Genomic DNA, 12,815 nt, shown 5'->3' with positions numbered 1-12,815 from the left:
AATAGGTGGAATGCATACCTTAATTTAAACTTCGTAAGAATATTAGCCAGAGCTTTGCAACTGCGTTTGTCCAAACAGAGGACTGTATTTAATACTGCAGTATAACCTTGCTTAGTTTCCAAAATAAATTTGCAAAAGGAGTGGATTACTCTGAGGATAATTAATGTGATAGGGAGGGATTTTTTAATCTCAATGTCATTATTGAAATTGAGTAAATTAAATTTGTTAAGTAACCGGGACTACCAAATGGAATTTGAGCCCTTCTTCCACGTACAGCACTGCAGCGGGAAACAAAGCTGTGCCACAAAACAGATTACCCAAAAAAAAGTAGTTCTGCCAACCCTATTAAAACTGGCCAGTGTAACTGAACTGTGTTTCCAGAGCAAATACACCACAGAGGTGGAAAACAAGCAGTGATCTCTCAAGTACCAAGCTCTTTAACACAAGTCCCAACCATTACTATGGAAGAACTTGCATGGACTCTACTGGATCTCTATTAGAACTATGGCAGCCAGAAACAAAACAAAATAGAGATGGGGAGCAAGTAGGCACCCACTGAAATGTGACCACCACTCTGTGTTGACAGATGTGATGCACCATTTTGACAACATGGTTCCACTGAGGTTCTCTAATCCCCATTTAAGTGTTGTTGGATATTGTTAGCGAATTCTCCACGTTTTAAATGTTTAGGGAGTGATCAAGCACCTTGCTCTATCAATGCAATTTTTACCTATGTTTATTAATTATGTCTATTGACAGCAAAAGCATATAAGGTGTTTAACAGTGATGAGAATTAATGGCCTGGTAGAATGTGCGAAAGGTTCATTAGAAACTCGTGCTAATGGCCAGAAGTCAACATTACCACAAGCATTAAACTAGAGTAACTGCAAGAATGATTCCAGGCCAATTAAGGTTCAGTAAACATTCAGCATCTGTGGGTTCCTTATGGTTTGTATTAAGCCAGAATGAAAGGTTTATGCACATAATTTTGTACCATTTTTCCCTTTATGCTTAAAATATGAAGTGTTTCCCTAAAGGTCTACCAAGGTCTGAATCTTCCACTGCATTTAATCACTTTTTGCTGTCTTTCCTTCTTCTTTGCAGCAATTTTGCCTTGAGTACTCCTGGGACTGGTGTTGCATTACAGATTCATCAATGATTTGCTGCTTACTCTACATTATCCCACAAGTGCTGAGGCAAACAGTTCCTTGCCAGGATCAAATGATCCTCTATATTCGCCTGCAGTTTAAAATCTTGTTAATGTTGACACTTCTGACGAAAGCGCCACATTGACACTGGAATGTGTGAAACCTCCAGGCTGCTGTGACTGCCACATAAACAGGTACCCAGGGCACAAAATTTTATTCTAGGTCCTCTATTTGCCCACAGGAACATAATCAACTTAGGCAACATCCTTACCAGAAACAATATCAAACAGCTAAGCCTGTCTGTCTGGAGGTGATGCTACTGATGGGTGACAGAGACACTGCTTGCTATCCTATGTTGCTAAACCAGCATGTCTGAGGATTTTGGTCTAAAGTCAATTAACTTTAATGGAAAGACTCCAAATTGCTTCAATGATCTTTGGATCAAGCTCAATAAGAACTAATTAGGTCTCCACTCCAAAGGTTAGTTGTCAGAATTATTAATGGTTTTTGTTTATTTGTTTTTAATATAGGACAAGAGGGTCTCTTTAAATTATCTAGAGGAACTGACAGAATTTGGAAAGTCATAAGTTGCAAATACAGGTGTCAGTATTAAAAGATTTAATTTCAGGTAAACAGACAAGTAAAAAAATGTTACACACTTGTCCACTTCATGGGGACAAAGGAAACACAAATTAAAATTAGTGACACCTGCAATTCAGTTCTGTAGTATTTATTACACTCCACAGCCTTACTAAACCTTGCATGTGTTTAACATGAGTACAACTAGGTTTACTGTCTACAGCTTCCAGTTCTGACAACAAAGTCTAGGACCAGGGCTGGACTTCTCAGAACTCATCTCACTACCTCTGTTAAAAACTCTTGATGCAGGAGAAGATTATATGTCTGACAAACTTACCACAGGAGAGAACATACTTGAAGAAAGACTGTGATGAAGGTTCCTCATGTGGGAGAGATACCACAGCAAATGCCTATGCAGTCTTGGCACTTTCTGTAATTTATTTATTCTGCCAGCAGATAATCACCTGAAAATCAAATTAAGAAATGTTCAAAATCTGAAGTCAGAAATTAGACCAAGTCATCTATGTCATGATTTTCCTCCTACCTTTCCTTCTTTTCTTTTCCAGGAAACTGCAGGAAATACCTGAAGTTCAAAGTACAATCTAATCAAATTGCATTTATAGCACACAAGACAGGAAACAGGCAGTTCTTCACTACGCATTGGTCAGAAAACAAAATTATTGAACTTGAAATGCAATGTTCAAAAAAAGACCTAAATTCAGTCTTTGGATACCAGAGTCCAATTCTCTCTGTCACTAACAAAATGTCATGTCATTTTCTGGAAGAACAAGGTCTGCACTTTTGCTGCTGAGCTCTGAAAACCTAGTTATAGGAGGAGAGGAGAGTCTGTCTTGGTGGTATAGTGGCAGGGATGAGAGGATAATCATAGTTCACACCCTCAAAGGATGCATACAAAGGCAGAGACCCAAAAAACTCTTCATGTGGACAGGGACTGCCCTTCTTTCTCCCTGATAGGGACTAAACTCCTTGAAATACAAGGGAGTAAAGGAGAAGGGTTACTCCCCTCTCCTCTATCTCCCATTCACATTGCAATAATGAAAGGAATAATTTCAAATGAATTCTGGCACAGAGATTTTCCACAGGCTTCCCCACCTGTCCCTTTCCCAGAGGCCTTGTCAGCTGAAACATGTGCCTGCTCTGTACCTGTTCTAAGTCAAGGTCACTCACTGTCTTAAAGCAGATGAGACACCAGAACATAATTATGATGTGCTGAAGGTTACCTGAAGGAAGTCAGGGTGGGCACAGGAATATGCACACACACCATTTGTTCTGTGTTAGGACACAAACCCTTGGCAACCAGGTTTGGTCTGATGTGATGGGCTGAGGGCTGCACTGCAGTTCAGTCTCTTGCAGAGATTTAAGTTGACTGTGCAGTTCTGGTGTTTAGAAGAAGTGACACTTGGCTTGAGCTGAAGACAATGAAGATGTGGGCAAACAGCCTTTCTAAAAATCAGTTTCTCAACAATCACAGAACCATAGAATAGTTTGGGTTGAAAGGGACTTTAAAAATAATCAAGTTTCAATCCCTCTGACATCAACAGAGACATCTTCCACTAGACCAGGTTACTCTAAGCCCCATATAATCTGGCTTTGAGCATTTCCAGGGATGAGGCATTCAAAATTTCTCTGGGCAAGGCCTTGTAATAGCAACAGTTACTCAGATTTCAAATTAACAGTCAGACAGTAAAAATACTTTGGATTAATACAATGAAAAATTGGAAGAGTTTAGATGCACTACATCCTTGCACCAAGCCCAGACTCAAATCTTAATTAGGATGTGTAAGCATCTTTGCAACCTATGTGAAAAATAATAACAAAACTGGCATTCAATTATGCCTAGTCAATCAGAATGATCCATAATGTGGAAGTTTTTAACAAGCTGCTGGCCAACATTCTTGACATGTTTTAAAACAAGCCATCCTGATCAGCCCTGTAGAGGCGAGTGCTTCTAAACTTAATGACTCTCCAAAGAAGAGAAGGCATAAAGATTTAGCGACTCAGTAGACATGACTGCACAGGCCTCTACTGCCAGCTTGGAAATGACAAATGATTTGTTAATAGAGAAGCTTTCTTTTCTGTATTATTTTTTGCCAATGAAGTGAAAACAGAGCATTGATTAAGCAATCCAAGCTGAGAAAATTCCATCCAAATTGGATGAGAGCTTTCAGACCAGCAGCTTCAGACCAGGTTTCAAGGCTTTGAAATACAAATTCTGCTTGTTGCTTGATGCTTAAAGATACCTATCCTGAAGCCACAGACAGTAATTGATGTCAAGCTGACACTGTAGTTCACAGATGAATTTCAGTTGTGTGGGCCATGCCACGTGCACATCGCTTGTGTGAAAAAATGCTTTCTGTCTCAAATGCTACAAACTGAGAGAAAGGATTAATAGAGACATCAAGAAAAAAGTTCTCTGCACAAAGAGTATGGCTGAAGAATACCAATAGCCCAACATACTCCTGACACAAAATCACCTTTCTCTTCCACCTGTCAGATGAAATCATTTGTACAAAAATTCAGATGGAGCCTTTCACTCACAATATTAGGTTTCTGCACAGCTAAAATTCTAAACTTATATCCTGTGGAGTAAATTTACAGAAGTCACCCTACGTATTCAACAGTAAATAAAAACTAGGTGTCTTGAGGTAATTAAAAATATTTGGAGGTTTTCTTCCTCTTGCAGAAAATAATTAAATTTTCCAGGGGAGATTTAAATACAAGCTTTGGCACTCACAGATATTAAAGTTTGAGTGACTCATATTCTCATTCCCTTGTGTAGCTACATTACTAGACTGTATTTCCCTCAATTAATCACAGAATAGGCTATGTCCACAGCCATAAAGCAGAGATAGTGGCATGTCATGGAACACTAGGTCCAAACAGGAAAACAGGCCCCTAAGTAGAACAGAAGCATCTAAATTGTAATAATTGTAATACTCAGAAGGCATTATGGAGCCTTATTTAAATTTAAAAATTTATAAATTTTTAAGTTGAATATTTGTTGTCTGGGGAGGGGGGAGTTAGTAAAATAAACTTTCAAACAAAACATGCCTTTTCACTACAAATATCTTAACACACCCATAGAGAAGTGCTGCAATGAAAAGTTTCCACCTTTATCAGGTCAGTTTATCTGGACGACTGCTGGGTAAATAGCTATTCCATTCTATTTGTATTGCAGCTCTTGCTCCAGAGCTAGGAAAAATCAACACAGATATATAAGCCAAGTCAAAAATATGCTTTATTTTTAACAGATAAGCACTGAAAAAAGGTTTGGGTTTTTTTTTCAACTAGCAATCCATATATTTTACACATCCAAAAACTAAGCCAGTTGTTGTGTCTCTGGATTTTAAATCAACACGCATCATTTTACAGCCTGTTAAAAAATGGATTGTCCCTGATGTAGCAGAATTGTTTTCTGGAAAAGTTCATGCAGGACTACAAATCCTAAGCCTAAGATCCTGTTTCTGAAAATATTGCTCAGAAAACAAGCACAGGGAAAGAGCAGATTTCCCTTACCATGATTTATCAGCCCTATTTAACCTATTATCTCCACATTCTTGATCGAAAAGTTTCTAATAGTTTGAATACCTCCTTCTTCCCTGAAAAAAACTCCCTCAAAACAATCAGAATAGGAGAACAAAGACTTGTGTTGATTGTTTTAGAAACTGAGGAAAAAATATTATTGGTGATAAACTTATTCAGATTTTTTTGTTGCTGTTGAAATTAATTACTGAGCACAAGATTTGTTGGCTGAGTAACTGCAACACTGGTGCCAGGGGACACCTTCTTGTAGGACTCTGGTGGTACCTGAAATCCTATTCATAGTCCGAGTACCATCTTGATCAGATTTTCCTTGAAATTCCTTACTATAACATTATGCAAGCACTTCTAAGGGATTTGTTGTTTTTTTTTTGTGAATCATAGAATCATAGAATGAATCATAGAATGGTTTGTGTTGGAAGGCATCTTAAAGATCATCTAGTCCCAACCCCATCTGCTCTGGACAGGGACACCTCTCACGAGACAAGGCTGCTAAAGGCCTTGAACACTGCTATGTTTGTACCTCCCTGGACTGTTGTAATGCACATTTATGGTTTTGTGTTGCACTGAGGATGGTTTGTTTTGTTTCCCCTCTCAGTTTGTATCGTGGTTCTCCCCTTCCCTTAACCCCTCCCTTTCCCCCTGGCCAGCCCTAAGTGGCTGTGACCCGGGGTTCCTCCGCCCTTGAGTTGGGGTTGAAAATACCCCGCGTTTCCCATGCTCTCTCTCTTTTCCCTGGAACTCTTCGGTACAATAAACTTGGATCATCCCAGGAAGGAGAGCCTCCTCTAATCTTTTACCTTTGTCCATGTCGGATAAAAAATCCCCTATCTCTCTGACCCTGAGCTAGCCGAGGCAGGTCAGAGAGACCAAGGGGAGATCCAACACTGGACAACCTGTTCCTGTGTCTCACCACCCTGACTGTAAGGAATTTCTTCATAATTGCAGTTATACTAAAAACCATTTATTTCTAAATAGAATACATAGTTTCACATCCTGAGAGGGAAATTATAGCTCTGGACATACAAGAAATTACACACTTCAAAACAGAGTTCTACTTCCATTTCTTTCCTATGACCCAGGATCCTGCTTTGATGTGGAGAGGACATAGCAGGTAAGTACTGAAACACATAGAGATTGCTCACTAACCTCTCCCAAATCTTTATGACACACGCAGAAGTGACATTCCAGTCGACTTTTATCATTAAAACTTAGACACACTGATGCTGCTGAAGTAAATGGATGTGGTTACATATGAAGAGATTTGAAGACAGTTTTTTCATTCTCACAGCAAAAGGTTGCACTATTCAAAGTAGTTGTGTTCATTAGAAAAAAAAAAAAATCTTTTTTTCATCAACTCATTATTTTAAATATATTTTTTAATTTATTTGTAGTGGAGAAAGGATTTATAAGTAGAAACCACAGGAGAGTCATAATTCAGGTCACATTTGTGCAGCTCACCAGCTAATCTGAAAATCTAAATCTACTGAGACTTTCTGATATCTTCTCAGAACTGTGTGTCATATTACTTATGAATAGACTCAGCTTTTAAAATACAAAAAAACATTTTCTGCACTGTCATCTACTTCTTTGTTCAGTCTGTTCATCTCTTTTGCTCAGCATTTGAAAATTAACAAATTGGGTTTTGGCCCATCCACTCTCTTCCCTGTAAGAGATTAATGGCTAATGCATAATCCTGCTGGATTGGCTATAAAATGCAATGGCTGCCACAGAGAACATACCATACTTCCTCCTATTTCCAATTGCTTTGTGTATGGTGACAGATTATTAAAGTGAAACAGCAGGAAGATAAATGAAATTTTGCCTCCTTTAATTCCCAGTATCCTATTGAAACTTCCAACTCGTACTAACAACTGTAGTGGAGGAAAATAGCAAAAACCTTCCTGCAACTGAGAGATTGATAAGCAAAGGGGACTGGGTGCAGCTACTGGTTGTGCCCCAGATGAGTGACACTGGCTTCTTTCCCACCTTTCACAGTAACCATGAAAATGATGCTTGCTTCCTTTGCTGCTGAATGTATTTTACATATTTCAGTTGCAAGCTCTTTGGGGCACAGTCAGCTGCTAAATATGCTTTTCTACTATTAGTGCAACACAGCCATGACACATGTTGAGATCTAACAAAAATCCAAGTAATATGTAGTTACCAAGGATTTTTTCCATGCAACAAATTAGTCCTGTGAAAGACCATTTTCCCAAGCACTCAGAACAGTACTTGTACATTTGCAAATCACCAGTGTGCCAAAAGAAAATCTAATAATACTTAAAAGACAGAAATAAAACATGAGTCGATTGGCAAAAAGGCTATTTGAGAAATACTGGGTACCTGAACAAATCCCTGCATTCTTCAGTTTCCAAGCAGTTTCATCTTCCAAAACATTTTGCATTTCTTTTGATACTGCATGTCTATCTCTTAAACAGCTTTTACAGCACAGCTAAAAAAGACACCATTGTGAAAAAATGTTGTACCTGGTGAAAGTACTTCAAGGAAAGTAGACCCTAATCTGCAACCCTTTTCTCTTTCAAATAATCTTCATAGCTTTGATTCTGACATGAGTAGGATTATTCATACAAGAGAGAAGAAAGGTAGGCATGGGAACTTAAGAATTGCAATAACAAAGTAAAGCATTGTAAAATGACAATAAAAATGGCATTTAAACTCTCTCAAGTTGTGCCTATTCTGTAGTACAGAAAAGGGACAGTAAATTGAGCAAGTAGCTTTTACAAAGCTGCAGCCAGCAGCCAAGCAGGACCTTGTAAAATGGAGATACTGGAAATAAGCAGAGTTCACACAGAATACCAAAAATACTGTCCACAAGCTAGAAACATCTGAGAAGTCAGGAAGTACAAAGATAAAGTTTGAACTCCCATGAACTTAAATTACTTCTGTCCTGCAAAGAATGTGAAAGCACATAGTAAAAGGCTCAAAGAGATTAAAGACAACGCAAGGATGGCCAGGCCTCAAATAAGTATTTTCCCTCCGTTTTCAGTCAGAAATGTTTAGGTTATATTTACAGGCAAAGCTGGAGTGAATAATAAGGATGTGGATATGCAAATTGAAACTACCACCACTAGCAAAAAACTCGATTCGAAATGTTAAATGCTTGAAGCCTGATTAATCACCATCTCACACTTCTAAAAATTTCTCTCACATATAATGCTGGTCCAGTGACAAATATTTTTGATAGCACCATCTAGTTGGTAGTGAAGCTGAAAAATAGTAGATATGGGTTCTTTACTTAGAAAATAAAAAAAAAAAACTGTGAAGAAAAATAAGAGGAGATGGCAATTAGGAAATTGCAAGCTATTTTGTTGGACCTCATTAGTATGAAAGGCATTAAAACACATTTTGAGAGAGACAATATATAAAGACACAAAGGTAAATGAAAAATGGGATAAAGTGCAACAGCAACTTAGCAAGAAGACACCACACAAATCATCCATATAGTTTTCTTAGATGAGGTAAAAGATTTTATGAACAAATGAAGTGTAATAGATCTCATCATTCAGGACTTTAGCAATGCATTTGACAGGGTGTTGTACACTATTAAGGAATCTGAGGCCTCTTTGCCTAGTTAAAAACAGCTAAAGGAGAAGCAATAACAAGTAAGTGCCATTAAGAAGGGCTGTATTGAATCAATTAAGATTAGCAGTGGGTCTTCAGGATCCATTCTGGGGCTACTATTGTCCTTCCATAGCTCTTCATTGCTGTGACCAAGGTAGAAGAGTACCTGCACACTCTAATGTCAGTTGAGTAGTGAAACTATACAAATGGAGCAGCTTGAAGATGTGAGCCAAAGAAATGGGATAAGCAACAAGGCCTGGGGCAGAAAATGAAAACATAACCTGGGGTATGACCCAGTAATGACAAATGAGGACTAAAGTTGTCAATGAGAGAGTGACTGAACAGGAAACATGATGAAAAAGGCACATGAAGCTGTAGGACATGAGAATGGGGATTTCCAGTAGAACCTGGGAGACAAGGAGATTTCACCTCCAAAGACATTAACAGAGCTGAGTTGTTTAGCCCAGCAAGAGAAGAGCTAACTAAGCATGTAACTGCTGCGTAGAAATGCCTTGGGGAAGACGCCTCCAGGTAGAAGTAGTGCTATCTAATTCAAGGAGCAAAAAGAGCATGGTGAGGGAAGGCAGTGTACATGCCATACACTCATCCAGGCTGTACAGAAGGGAAGCAGCTATGAGCCTATTTCTCAAATAGTCTTCCTGATGGAAGGGTGGGGGAAAAATTACAGCCTTGGAGTTGGAGGTTGGTACACAGCTGGAAAGTATCACATGCTGTAACACCCTCTACAACTTCCCGGACCCACTGGTCACAGAGTGTCCTTTAGCTCTTCCATTATTAGTGTGGTACTGGTATTATTACTGCTTTCATGTTACTAGTTTCATTTTGGGGGACATATCCAACACACTGTTCCATTTTTCACGTACACTTTTCATTACGAAATTAATGTAAAACTAATTACACAGATAAGGGCTTTTGCGATAATGCAGGCTACTTGCAAGTGAAAATAAATAGAAGAATGTAGAGCCTAAGATGATTTGAACAGCTAGGGCTCACACAAATATAACAATAATAATTAAGTATTTTGTGAAATAATACATTAATAATAATTATTTTGTGAAGTAATTCAGGGCAAACTGCAAAATTGTTTTTAAATTAGCTGCTTAGAAGAAGTTTGTCAGATGGGTACTCTAAAGAGAAATTTAACAGAAATTGTATTTTTAGAACTTGTGAAGAGATGCATTTCTCCTGAAGAGTGTGAAGATTTGACACTTCATATGAGCAGAGATGATCTGGCCCAAACATTCTTGTTTGCAGATGATGACTACTAGATTATTCACTTTGTCTTGGCACAGTCAGTAGAGGGAGTGTGGCAGAGTAAAAAAGCCTTTTCTCTATTTCCTGATAACATTTTTAGCACATTTAAGGAGAAATCTGAAGAACCATAGTGATTTCTACACCCTAGAAAATATGTTGAGAGTGGACAAATATACGAGAGAGGACATGAGGAGTTGCAAAATACAAAACAAAACATAGAAAAATGTCTCCAAAAAGGGAATGTGAAATAATAATCCTTAAAATACATTGTAAGAACGTATTTGAAAGAACCTGTCCAGGAAATAGTGTCTATTTATGCCCATTAAGTTTATATTTACTTGAAAACAAAACAGTGGATACTATACTAGGGATGAATCTAATCCTTGTATCCGAAAAATAAATTCAAGGAATTAGCCATGACAACAGCATTTTTTATCAAACAGAATTCATTTGTACCCATCCTCACATTACCAGAAAAGTAGCTCTCTCCTAATTAGCAGATCTTGAACATTAACCTTTTGTCTTGACTGCAATCACTTCGATTAGTGGTAATGTTCAGCCTCCTCAAAACGTCTTTCATAAATTGACTATTCCCATGGTAACAGCTGCTACTTTCATTCTACAAACACCAAGAAAATTTGATTTCCTTTATATCAGTGGGCCAGGCTGGGGGTGCAACTTTGGCCTTTGTCAATGCTTTTTTCAGATAAAACAGTTTATTCCAGAAGAAGAGGAAACAGGTGCAAACACAATTCAGGAAGCAGTTGTTGAGTCATCCACAAAGCAGGTTTGGCAATGCTTTGAAAGGAAGCTGTCAGACAGCCTACCTGCAATGCCAATACGTCCTGTGGCTGCATGAGGGAAGGACAAGCACATTCAACAGCAGCCACCAAACTTAAATCAATATTTTCCGTGGACTGTTGTTTGGATGGCAATTCTTTCCTTTTTGCTTGTTTCTTTGGTGGCTCCACAAACAGTAGCAAGACATGAGCTTTATACCCCCACAAGAACATTTGAGAAATGTAAATCAAGGATTTTCATTCAAAAAATATTGAACTTCAGATAAAAAGAACATCAATTCATTGCTGAGACGCTGACACAGCTTTAATGATTCGTGTCTTCATCTTCAATGCTCACACCGGTCTATAAACACAGTCCTAATCTCAGTTGAAGTGAATTCCCAAAGTAGCATCAACTTTGGTGGGACCAGCAAACCTTTACAACAGAGGTACTTTTCCCCCAGTAAGTCAAGCAAATTTTTTTCTGAAAGTTTATCAAATCTGAGGCTTTTTCCAGAAAACCCATCTGTTGTATATGAACTCATCTGACATCTTTACATTCTTTGAAACTGAAGGTTTCCAAGTCAATCTGTCAGGGAGAGAATGGATAAAGTGAAATTCACATCTACTTCTCCAGCAAGCCACTGAAACAATCAAGTTTTCCCTGAGTCACAAACGTAAGATTCTGTCAGAAAATAGAGCTGCAATTTTCCAAAGATAGAATTGCATGTTCACTTTCTTAAACTGGTATTTAAAATACATTTTTAATTTTTTAATGAAATTTTTAGCATTCACATAAAGGACTAGCAGACAGCAAAGAGACTGAAAAATTAAACACAATTCTACAAGCCTTTATTATTTCCTTCTCCTTAATTCCACATTAACCCTTTCAGCACCAGACCAGGTGATCACTTTCCTTGCCTTACATACTTTTCATTCCAGGGATAACCAGTCTCTGTTGTTAATTAGACACTTTGAAAACCTGGACAACGGCATCAGTCCTACTGTTTTTTAGCCAAAACTATCAAGTGTTTGAGGACAGAAAAATCATGGATCTGCTTTTATTAATGAGAACAGACAATGGCTGCAAATGCGCAGCCTATATAGACTCTGTCTCTGCTCATTCCAGCAGATGTTAAGATTGCTCAGAAGTGGACTAACTTCTGACCCTCCTGTCTGAGCATTTATCGTGCTTCTATATCTGCAGGTTTTGTTGCCATCAGAAGGTACCAAACCAAATTCCAACAGTAAAGCTCACAGTTTCTCCCACTGCAGCCAAAAAGGAAAATGCCAGTAGTTAGGAACTAATAGAAGGCTGTAAATATATTGCAAGCACTAAGCTGCTGTATTTATGTTTGCATGAGTATTACACTGCACACCATTCAGACTCAAAACCTCACTCTGACAGGGGATCATAATCCAAAAGAGGTCAAATTAAATCTCCCAGTTCTGGGCTTATGTTGGGGAGGTCTGGGTTTGATCTGGCACCTAGCATTTCAAGCTCATGTATGTTTATTTTCACTCCAGCTCCAAAATAAGAAATTGGTGAATAATCCAGAACTGTTCATCCAGGAAAGATTCCAAAGGCTTGCCAAGTTCCAGACTACAGTCCATGGAAAAAACTAAGTGCACAGATTTGTTGGCAATAGATACCTCTATCCATGCTCAATTTGCACGTGCTCTAGGGTGTTTCTCAAAAATGGAACAACCTTGGGAAAAGAAGTATGAGGGAATTAATAGAACCCTACCTGTGAATGAAATTAATACCCTTCAACTTTAATGCAGGAACACCAAAAAATAATTCAAAGTAAGCAAAGAAACCAAAAGTATTGAAAGCAACAAAAAAAGTGACAAAAAATTACTGCAGATCAATGAAAAGAAGGAAATG

Source organism: Cinclus cinclus, chromosome 1, assembly GCF_963662255.1.
Source record: "Cinclus cinclus chromosome 1, bCinCin1.1, whole genome shotgun sequence".
NCBI lineage: Eukaryota > Metazoa > Chordata > Aves > Passeriformes > Cinclidae > Cinclus > Cinclus cinclus.
This window is presented reverse-complemented; position numbering follows the sequence as displayed.